Raw genomic sequence first — 12,913 nt, 5'->3', positions numbered from 1 at the left:
CGGGAACATTGTCATTCAAATGGCCAATACCGTGGAGCTTCCCACAATGATTGCAATTTAAACTATAAAGTAACAAAGAAAATACCAGTATTCTTCCATAACTTGAAAAATTACGATGGACATTTAATAATGCAACACTTGGGAAAATATAATCGTAAATTAAATTGCATAGCCAAAGATATAGAAAAGTACATTTCATTTTCTGTTGATGATTTAGTATTTTTAGATTCCTATAACTTTCTGTCCCTTCCATTATACAAATTAGCTTCCAATTTAAATACATTTAGATTTATAGACAATCCACTACTACAACGCAAAGGTGTATTTCCCTATGAATATATGACAGGACCAGATAAGTTTGCAGAGTCTCTACCTCCAATTGAAAAATTTTACAGTACTTTAACTAAAGAACATATCTCTCCCATCGAATATGAACATGCTAAAAATGTCTGGACCCATTTTAATATAGACAATTTACAAGAATATCATGATTTATATCTTAAAACAGATGTATTGCTACTGGCTGATGTCTTTGAGACATTTAGAGACCTGTGTTTAAAAGATTATAAACTTGACCCCGTACATATGTATTCACTTCCAGGACTAACATGGGAAGCCTGTCTTAGAATGACTGGTATAAAATTACAATTGTTTCAAGATATTGACATGCATTTGTTCATAGAAAGTGCAATCAGAGGAGGAGTCAGTATGATTTCTACACGTTACGCTAAAGCCAATAATAGATATATGGGCGAACATTATGATCCCAATCAAGAAAGTGTGTATTTAATATATTTAGATTGTAACTCGCTATACTCCACAGCTATGTGTGAGACACTACCCGTGGATGGATTTTGTTGGACGAATGAGATAGACTACAAATACAATCAAAATGATGAGTTTGGATACATTTTAGAAGTTGATTTAAAATATGATAAAAGCTTACATGATTTACATAATGACTATCCATTAGCACCTGAGAAAATGAATGGCAAATTAATACCTAATTTAAATGACAAAACTAAATATATTTTACATTATAAAGCATTACAAAAATATGAAGAATTGGGTTTGATTGTTACAAAATACCATAGAATTTTAAAATTTAGACAGTCTAAATGGCTTGTCCCCTATATTAATTTTAATATTGAAAAACGCAAATGTGCTAAAACTGATTTCGAAAAAGACTTTTACAAATTGTTAAATAATAGTCTCTTTGGTCGAACAATTATGAATCAACGAAGGTTTCGCGACATATATCTCAAGGATGAGTCACTATTAACAAAATATGTCAATAATCCAAGGTTTGATTGTAGCAAAAAGTTTGATAACAATTTACATGCTATACATTTAAATAAATTAGTTGTAAAGTTTAATAAGCCGATATATTTGGGAATGACCATTTTGGATATCAGTAAAGTAATAATGTATGATTTTCACTATAATTATATGTCAAAATTTAAGAACAAAAGATTTCTAATGACAGATACAGATTCTTTAATGTATTCTATAGTTACAGAGGACTTTTACAAGGAAATAGAATGTGACTTGCACTATTTTGATACCTCTGGATATAGTAAAGACCATTTCTTATACTCTGATAAAAATAAAAAAGTCACTGGCAAGTTTAAAGACGAATTAGATGGTCATATTATGTATGAATATTGTGGTTTAAGACCAAAGTTATATTCTTATATTCCTCTAAAATGGTTATATGAAGAAGACAAACAAGCTTTAGAGGTAAAGAAAGCTAAAGGAGCTGATGGTGCTACAGTTAAACATCTCCTTAGACATCAACATTATTTGAACTGTCTTGCCACTGGGCAAGATTACTATGAGAATGTGACAAGAATTAAATCTACAAATCATCATCTTCAAACCTTAACTATGAATAAGAAAGTACTATCGTTTGACGATGACAAGAGGTTTATTCTGGAAGATGGTATCAATACTCTTGCACTTGGTCATTATAAAATTGATCAAACATAAATCTATATTTGCCATTATTCTTTAACCTTTCTTTGTCTATTACAAAAAAGCCATATTTAGTTTTATCCCAACATTGATGACAGAGATTTCTAAATTGGTTAAATGAAAAATCATTACCAACATGATTGTTATATACATGTTTTAAATTCAAATCATCTTGTTTAAATAATATTAGGAAATTTACATTATCACGTAAATGTTTGTGTACTTTGCTGTAAGATTGACACAAGTAAAAACAGTTTATATTTTTATGTCGACCCATTGAAAAAAATTGTGTAATATTTTGACTATTTATGTCATCAAATACAACAACTGACTGTGATTCGACATCATTTGGTGTGATTTCACAGTCAGTAAACGTGTGTAATTTCACTTCGTCACACAAACTAAATATTTCAATTATTTTTTTATATTTTTCTTGTTCTAAAGATTTAGATATTAAATATAAGTTTGTAAATTTTAATCCTTCCTTTCTTACAATTAAATTGTAAATTACAACCGTCTTCCCACTTCCACTTGGACCACAAATAACACATTGAATATTGGTAGGAAAAAGACCCAACTTCTTTGGTATATTTTCCTTAGTATGTACTATTTTAAATTTGTGTTTTTGTTGAATAAAAGACATTTTTTATATAATAAAAATGGTAAAAAATAATAAGAAAACATGTAAAAAGGGCAAAGGTTTATTCCTAAAGCCTTATAGGGGTCGAGGGTTATTGAATACTCTTATAAATAACCTTCCATTTCCACTTCACATACCATCATATCGGTACTGTGGACCTGGAACGAATATACGTGAGAATTTAGCTAAAAATGTACCTCCAAAAAATAAACTAGACTCTTATTGTAAAGAGCATGACATATTCTACATGAATAATCCCGATACCGCTGCTCGGAACAAAGCAGACATGAGATTAGCAGACTTAGCTTGGACTAGAGTAACGGCCAAGGATGCAAATCTTGCTGAAAGAGCAGCTGCTTATGCCGTGACAAATTTGATGAAGGCAAAAGCAAAGATGGGAATGGGATTAAAATTTAATAAAAAATATGGACAACTACCAGCTGTTAGAGGCCGCAAAAGACGTGCCTCACTTCAGGGGGGTGTACCTAAAAAACGAGCTAAAAAATCTAACACCAAGAGTAAAAGAGTGCGGAATAGTTAATTTAGACAGTTCATCTGGCACACATTGGACAGCTTATCGTAAAAATAAAGATATTGTAATTTATTTTGACCCATTTGGAATCCAACCTCCAAAAGAAGTAATTAAATATTTTGAGGGATATAAAATATTCTATACAACCGATCAATTACAAGATTTAAATAGTTCTATTTGTGGAATTTTATGTTTATCATTCATAAAAAATATTTCTTTATAAAAATGGATTCATTTACCATAACATTTTCGGGTACAGAGCCAGAGCTAAAGTCAGTGTTCTTTCCTCCCATTGAATTAAATGATGATTATGTAATTGGATTAGTAGATTTTCAAAGTTATAATTCTATATTTAATGTTAAAAAACCACTAAATACTTTAACATATTACAAAGTAGAGAAAATAACATTACCAAAGGGAGAGATCTTAGTTGATGATTTAAACCAATTATTAAATGGTAAACTTAAAGTTATAATAGATAAAAATGGAGAAGCATTAATTAATACTAAATCCAAACTTTTATTTAAAGGGCTTATTCCAAAATTAAATCAACTTAAAGGCAACAAATTAACCATTGGAGAAGGTGATGATGTTTTCTATTATGACCACAATGCTCCAGTTACAATAGAAATTTCTGAAGGAACATATGAGGTGGTTGAGCTTGCAAAGGAAATTCAAAAGCAAATTCCAAACTTTTTCCTTACAGCTAATAATAAAACTATGAAAGCGACATTACTTTCTAGCCACGTGTTTGATTTTACAAAACCATGTTTAGGGTCTGTTTTATTGGGATTTAAAGGTGTTTCTACTCCTGGTGTTCAGTTTGAATCTACAAATAAAATAAACATTAATAATGTAAATGTGATTAGAGTAAAATGTAATATTGCCAACGGGTCCTATTTAAATGGAAACAAATCACACACCATACATAGCTTTTATCCAGAAGCTCCTCCTGGCTACAAAATTATTGAAGTTCCAAGAAATATTATATATTTTCCTGTAAATAAGAGAAGTTTAGATGTTGTCAGTATTACATTTGCCGATCAGCATGACAAGGCAATTGACTTTAACGGAGAAGAAACTACAATTACTTGTCATATAAAAAAGATATGAGAATTTATAAGAATTTATCTATAAGTGTACAAAATGCTAGGTTCCTAAAGTCAATAGGACTAAAGTTAAAATTTTCTATTAATAAAAATGGAAGATTTTCTAGACGTTACAGGGAAATCCCAATTCGACGATAGTGTGGTTAAAATTACAAATCACTCCTATGTTCCCCATAACACTTTGGCAATAAATAATTCTGATGAAATTCGAATATGTATTAATAATCAAGATTTGCTAACTCTCCCATGTAGGAGTTATCTGTATATTAAGGGAGAAATTGAAAATCATGATAAAGGTCATTTTATAAATAATGCATTTGCATTCTTATTTGATGAAATTAGATATGAAGTCGCAGGTAAAGAAATAGACATTGTAAGAAACCCAGGAATTTCTAGTCTTATGAAAATATTGAGCTCTTACAATAAAACAACTAAATTGTCAAATGTGGCATTTGATTCTGACACGAATTTAAAAGAGTTCCATAAAGGTGGCAAGTTTAGTACTTGTTTGCCATTAGAACTGTTAATGGGTGTATTTGAGGATTTTAATAAGGTATTAGTAAATGTCAAACAAGAATTGGTGTTAAAAAGATCCAAAAATGATTTGAATTGTATATTAACAACCACTAGTGCTCCAGCCAGTGGTACTGCTGATATGATTCCTAAAATTACACTTAACTCAATTCAATGGGTGATGCCACATGTAATACCATCAGATGGGGAGAAGTTACAATTACAAAAGATGTTACTGCAAAATAAAAATTTGCAAATTGCATTTAGAAGCTTAGAGTTGCATGAACTTCCATCATATCCCAATACTACAAGACATACATGGTCAGTAAAGACATCTTCAAGTTTGGAGAAGCCTAGGTATATTATATTTGGTTTCCAAACAGCTAGGGATAATAGTGCACGAAAAAGAACTGATGAATTTGATCACTGTAAGTTAAAAAATCTCAAAGTATTTCTAAACTCTGAATATTATCCTTATAGTGATTTAAATCTCGACTTTGAAAATGGAGATGTCTCTAAAGCTTATGAGATGTTTATGAGGTTTAGAGAGACTTACTATAATACTATCCCAGATCCTATGATTAGTAGGGCTGAGTTTATGAAGAAATATCCACTAATTGTAATAGACTGTTCTAGACAGAACGAAACAGTGAAGGAAGGAATTGTTGATATTAAATTAGAGATTGAAACTGCAGAAAATGTACCAGCAAATACATCTGCATATTGTTTGATAATACATGATAAAGTGTTTGAGTACAATCCTTTGTCAAATGAGATAAATAAAATGTAAATAAAAGATGAAAAACATTCAACAAGAATTGGTTGACTCTGCAAATCAAATACGAGAGAAATATAGAGCTTTAAAACGTGGCAAGTTTCTAGAGGCTGAAGAGAGGTTTCAAACATTCCAACCTTTAATAGAGCCATTACAAGAATTAAAAAAAATTGCCAAAACAGAGAGGCCTCGAATGGAGATTCTCCCAATGACTCCATCTAGAATACCAATAATACCAAGATTGCAACCATTACAACAATCTACTCCACAGAAATTAGATTTTGGTCTTTTAGCATCAGACTATTTAGGAAATTACCTCAGTAAAAGTAGTATGACAGACACTACATATGGTATTAGACGAGAAGCAAATAAATTTTTTATTGGAAATAAGGAAGTTGACATTGCCAATGATGATGTTACAATTGCAAATAAAACCTACAAGGGGACAAAAGGTTTGTGGCAATTGTTAACTTTAAAAGAACCTGAGGATTATACTCCGGCTGATTTGCAAAACTATAAAGAAATTTTGGAAGCTACAAATGGACATTTAAAGAGTTACAAAGATGGTGCACCAATTTCAAGTAATAGACATACTAAATATCTTAATATAATTAAACCTCTTTTTAAATCTGTTGGTGAAGGTTTGAGACAAGTGACTGGTAATAAAATAGACTATATTTATTGGGATGATCCTAATGAGCTTGTAGATAGGTTAAGACTTCTTTGGCTAAGTCGCCAAGCCGGTAACTCAGGAGTGGATAATGAAATAGATTCCATTATTGAGGAATTAAGAGAAAGTGGAATTATTTATTAAATAAAAATATGTTTATAGATAAATTTTATCGTTTATATAATCCATATAATAAGCCTGCAGAACCCAGGGCTAGTAGTGAACCTACTTTAAATTTACAAGACGATAGTTGGAATGGTTTAAACCGTAAAATTGGTAATGTTAAAGATGGGGAGTTTGTAGATGATGTATCAACTTTGGGACAGACATTAACTAGAAAAGGTGATGTCTTTTTACAAGGTAAAACTAAATATGAGTTTTTAGAATCTAAGAATAAAAATTGGAATGCTAAAAAACAGAAAATTACTAATGTAGAAAAGGGTAAAAGTTTAGATGATGTGCCCACTTTACAACAGACTTTAATACGAAAAAAAGATGGTACATTTGTACAAGACGATAATAATTATGAATTTTTAGAATCAGAGAATGGTATTTGGAATGCTAAGAAACGGAAAATTACTAATGTAGAAAAGGGTGAAAGTTTAGATGATGTGCCCACTTTACAACAGACTTTAATACGAAAAGAAGATGGTAAATTTGTTCAAGACGATAATAATTATGAATTTTTAGAATCAGAGAATGGTGTTTGGAATGCAAAGAAACAGAAAATTAGTAATTTGATGGAAGGTACAGATAGTAAAGATGCTGTGAATGTTTCACAAGTTCCAAAAATGGAAGCAGGCTATTGGAGTTTTAATAGTAAAAGGTTAGTACGTGTCAAACCTGCCATTGATGACACTGACTGTGTTATAAAAGAACAGACTATAACTTTTGATAAAAAAGAAAAATGTTGGGATGCCAAAAAACAATTTATAAGAAATCTACCAGAGGGGGAACATTCGGATGATATTTGTCTAATGTCACAATCTATGCATTACGATGGATCAAAATTTGTATATGGAGAAAAAATGTTTAATTTGATGGAATATAATCCTGATTTATTAGTTGCTGACCCCACATCTTTGAGTGGATTTAAGTATATAGATAATAGACCATATATACCAGAAAACTATGTATTTAAAAGAATGGAAGATAATCTATTGATTGGGGCTAATGGTGATGTATTTAGAGTTACAGGAAAGGATGATGTTATAAAAAATGAATGAAATTGCATACGAACTTCATAAGCCTGCAAGAAAGAATTTCATTAGAAGGTCTTTTAAAGTATTGGGTATAAACGAAACCTTACAAATAGATTTAATTGATATGCAAAACTATGCTAGAGAAAATTCTGGCAATAAATATATTTTAACTTTAATAGATACATTTTCTAAAAAAGCTTATGCTGCTCCACTAAAGAATAAGACAGGGTTAGTGGTTACAGAAGCCATTAAAACCATTCTACCAAAGGGGGTTAAAAACATTCAATCTGACAATGGAAAAGAATTTTTTAATCAATATTTTAGCAAACTAATGAAGAAATTAAATATTAATCACTATCACACATTTTCTACAACTAAGGCTGCAATTGTAGAGAGGTTCCAGAGAACTTTAAAGAATTGGCTTTATAGGGAATTTAGTGCTCAGGGGAGTTATAAATGGTTGGATTTACTTCCAAAGTTAATTCGAAAATATAATAATAAGGTGCATAGATCTATAGGAATGAAGCCTAACCAAGTGAATGTTAAGAATAGTAAATATGTGCATGAGAGGTTGACTTCTAAAGTAGTGCAAGTTAAAAAGCCAAGATATAAGGTAGGTGATAGCGTAAGGATTTCCAAGTATAAACATGTTTTTAGTAAAGGTTATACTCCAAATTGGACAGGGGAACTATTTACAATAGCAGAAGTTAAGAATACAAAGCCTGTAACTTATATCTTGAAAGATGAAAATGGCAATATAATCAGGGGAGGCTTCTATACAGAGGAGTTGTTAAAGACCAAGTATAAGGACATGTATTTGGTAGAGAAGGTAATTAGGAGAAAGGGTAATTCGTTGTATGTCAAATGGCTTGGGTTCCCAAGTAGCCAGAACTCATGGATTTCCACTAAGGATGTCCAAGGGAGCACGTCATAAGCCGGGAGCACGCCCGAGTTCGCGTGCCGAGAGCCGGGTCTTTAAAAAAGTGGCCAAAAAATGAGCCATATTCCAGACGTGTTTTTCAGTATTAAAAAAGTAGAAAATTTATATAGAGGTGTATAGGTCGAGAGCTGGGTCTTTAAAAAAGTGGCCAAAAAAGCTCTTCCATTTTTTTCTCATTTTTCCCCTATAAAAAGTGCCCTAAAAGTGCCTCTAAAACGCCGAAAGTGGGGTCATATTGCTATATTATATCTACTTTCATCATTTTGGGAAAAGTCCCCTGCGCAAATCCTTTCAGTGGTACTAGTATCATTATTGGTATTACTAACGTCGGGTTTTTGATTGGTTTTTCTTTTTAAATTAATAAAACTCTGTTGTTTTGGCTTTCTTCCAACCTTTTTTAATACATCACTGTACATTTTGATTCAGATTTTGAATGAAATTTGTAGATGGAAGTTTCAAGTTTGATGATCTGGTAAGAATAAGGTGCTGGAGTAGGTAGCTTTGGAATTGGTACGGTTGGGAATGTGTTTTTGTAGATGGAAGTTTCAAGTTTGTTAATCGGGTAAGAACAAGGTGCTGGAGTAGGTAGCTTTGGAATTGGTACAGTTGGGAATATGTTTCTTGTTATTCTAGTGGGATCAGGAATATATCTGGAAAAATATATATTTTAGTAACATTCCTATCCTAATATTTAACAGATATTACAAGTAAAATAATTTAGAAAAATTTAAAACTATTTGAAAAATACCTATACCTACTGTATTTATGTTGAAATTCCAGTTATCATTCAAGGCTTTTTCCTTTTAGATCTCCTTTTTAACTATTGATCTAAAAGTCTACCAATTGACTCATTTGAACCTATGAGCAATGTTTGCTTATATCTATGATAGTATGTAAGCGTGCACAAAGATCTCAAAAACGGCTTCAACGACTTCCTTTAAGAGTCTGTGGTATCTTCACCATCTTGGTTTTTTAGTCCAATAGAAAAATGTTAAATTGAAAAACAAACTACGGGTTTATTTGTTGATATATAATTTTAAATTTTGTCTCATTTTGAAAAAAAAGTTTTAATGTGTATTGAAACATAAAGCAAGAACTTTATTTTTTTAGACTCGTAGAATATAAAAAAAATGTATCTCATCATTCATCACTCTTTTTTTAACATATTAACGGACATATGATCAATTTTTGCTTCCATATTCCCACTCAAAATATTATCAAGTCCTTCATGTAAAAGATTCAAATAGCTTGGATTTAAAGTTTATGAATATGTATATAACATATTCATGGATAAACTTATAATTCATATATGCATAATATAACATATAATGTAGAAATTTAGCGAGTCAGTGAGTTTTCTACAGCAGAGAAAATCTTATGTAATTTACATACAAAATTAAAATAAATTTTTGTTCAGTTTAGGTAAAAGAATGTGCTTAGTTTGTGTAAAAAAAACCATACCGATACTTTATTTGATCGATTTCCGTATTTCATGTTGTGTCATCAACATCAATATTATCCTGCCACCCAAAGCGCGAGAACAACGTTCTGTCTGAAACTGGTAGAACAACGTCCTGCTTAAAATCCAAATGGCCTACGTAGTTCGGACCAACTCGGCCCAGCGCGCCACCGTCATTTCGAAAAACTTGATTGTCAACAGCCACTACCTCAGGAGCTCGTAATATGTAACATGTTCCCGTGGTGTAACGGCTAGCGTTCTCGCTCTCCATTCAAGAGGCCCGAGTTCGAATCCTGATCGTGACATTAACTTTTTGTATCCAAATCTGCTATTTGACCCGTTTAGAAAGAATCAATTATATATAGTCATTTTGTAGTTCAATTAAGTTGTATTGAATTTTTGTTTTAAACATTATTAACTTTCCCAAAAAATCAATTTGTAAATCAACTTAGGCTACTTAATCAATTTTATGAGATTGAGTAGGCCTAGGCTTACAGACCAATTTTCTTTAGAAGTAAGAAGTAGCCTACTCATGTTAGTCATGTATTGCTGCGACTACAAGGTTTTTCTTTAAACGTTATAAGTTTTATATATATAGGCTACTTGAATACTAGGCCTTTACATCCAAATGAATGAATAAAATTTTAATAATCAAATCACATTTCATTTGTAATAAACACCAAAATATGTAGTTTGAGAAGCTTTTACTATTATACAGGTAAGCTTATTATTATACCTAGTAGCTTGAACATAGGTTTATTATCATTTGTTCTACCTGTAGGTACATTGTGATGTAGTTTAACTTATCAAAAATATTGTGTAGCCTACCTAGTGTTTTTGTAAAACAACTCTTCCTTTCGTGAATTCAACAAGGGCCTATCATTAATTTTGTCTACGTGTACACTACACAACAATGGTTTTGGCATTTTATTCAGCTTATGCCAAATGTATCAAAGTTTGGTACAAACGAATAAAAAGACATCATAGGCCTACCAATGGAAAATATATCGATATGTAATTATTGACCTACTAGGCCTAATTAAACTTATTTATCTATAGTTCAATCGCGTTGTGATTCCCTTCGGTAAAATGATTATGCTTAGTGTTTTTGGTGGACTACTTCCGACCTAGTTTCATTAGCCTACTCATATTAGGCTATCTATAGTATGACTGAGCATGTAATTAATTTTAGTAAGTAATACTTTATGGACTTTATCTCACCTAGTTTTCAATGATTAAATTATTGATGTATTGCCAAATAAACTTGCGGTCGCCGAACTTTGTCTCAAGCAAAACTTTTTTTACTTAACAAGCTCTCCGTAGTAACTCAGCTTCAACAACTCAACAATGAGATTTCATTCGGATTTTTAAAACAATCCAAACACAAAGGCACTGGCACACTCGCTTGACCCCAATGTGTAGGCCTAATGTCAAAGACGTTAGGAATATTATTGATAGCCATTTAAGTTTGAATTTGTCAATTAATATATATGTTGAGCGATCCTTGTAGTTAAATACATAGTTGAATAACCTACTATGTGATTATTAATAAGTGGACTGTATTTTAGATGAGAATAAAAGAAATAATAGATTGGAAAATAGTTTAACTGTATTTGAAAGAAACATTTTTAACACGGAGATATAAACAGTAACAATTATTAATTAAACATCAGCTGGTACAAATGAATATGAACATAGCAAATCAAAGAGTTTTAAATCAATAATGTGGGGGTGATTATAAATATTAATAAGTATTCTGAACACCTACCTATATTCCTAACTCATATCAGCTCTAGGAATGCTATTGTAAATATTGATATCAAGTCTCTGATATCATTTGTAAGTATTATGTGAGCCATTTTGTAAATTCCTGTATATGTATATGTAGACCTCTATAAGGCATGTTTTAAAAACAATGTTATGACTTAGCTAATTCAACTTATTTCGTTAATATACTGGTTAAATGAATGATTTGATTTGATGTGTTATTTATGAGTTAATAAATGTTTGTTGCGAGAATACAAACATGAAGCATTAAATAAAATTATAACATAGTTACGAGTTGCCTAACTTGAAATTTACAATAAAGATTTTGGTCTTAGCTGGTAGGCTACCATTGATATACATACATCTCCTCGGAGAGTTGTAAATTGCTTTACTTGCATGTTTCATTGATTGTAAAGGCAGTCTGACTTAAAAATGCTACTATCAGTGCCATATGAATTTTGTGATGGCAAATTAACTACTTACAATTCATTAACTAAAGCACGGGTCACACTAGGCTGGCATTAGTGGCGAATTGAAAGAATCCGCGACTGTCAGCCTAATGTGACCACAAAATTCGCAGCTGACACTGAGCTGACTCAGCCTGGATTGGTGAGCAGTTGATGCTGGTGCCAGCTGCTGATCACCAGCGGCTGGCGAACAGCCTAGTGTGACCCGTGCTTAAGTGAAAGAAATAGTTGTAAGACAATGTCAAATGCAATCTAATCTAGTTGGTAGCTTGATTCAAACAAAGGCTTATAAATACTTCAAACATTTAAATAAATCGAATAATTTGGGCCCCCTCCGCGTTGCAAGCATTGATTATTGAAGTGTTGTGTAGTAGCCATCCCGGCAACTAACTCTCGATACGTTGCCTTTTCGATCACCGCTTCACGATCCTCGGCCTGGACGCTTATTTCTTTAGACGCCAGTGCTATTAGAAAATAACATAAGTTGCAATAGCTTTTGAACCATAGTTTTTGCGATTTATACAATTTTGTTCAACATTTTAAGGACCAAAACACACAACATACAAAGTTAAATCAAAGACGGATTTTTTTATAAAATCCTATTTTTTACTTTATGGGGTTTTAGGGAAAAAATAACATAATTTACAATAACTTTTGAACCAGAGTTTTTACAGAAATGGGATTTGTACCATTTTGTTCAGAATTTAAAGGGCTACAACATACTAAATTTTTATCAAAATCGTTCGGTCCGTTTTTGAGAAAATTCGATTTTTCCGGTTTTTTAATGGGAAAATCATTATTAAATAATTTACAATAACTTTTGAACCAGAATTATTACAGGAATGGGATTTGTACCATTTTGTTC

The sequence above is a fragment of the Macrosteles quadrilineatus genome, unplaced genomic scaffold, assembly GCF_028750875.1.
Source record: "Macrosteles quadrilineatus isolate MER2022 unplaced genomic scaffold, UCM_ALF_1.0 Scaffold_6__1_contigs__length_79288215, whole genome shotgun sequence".
Classification (NCBI taxonomy): Eukaryota; Metazoa; Arthropoda; class Insecta; order Hemiptera; family Cicadellidae; genus Macrosteles; species Macrosteles quadrilineatus.
This window is presented reverse-complemented; position numbering follows the sequence as displayed.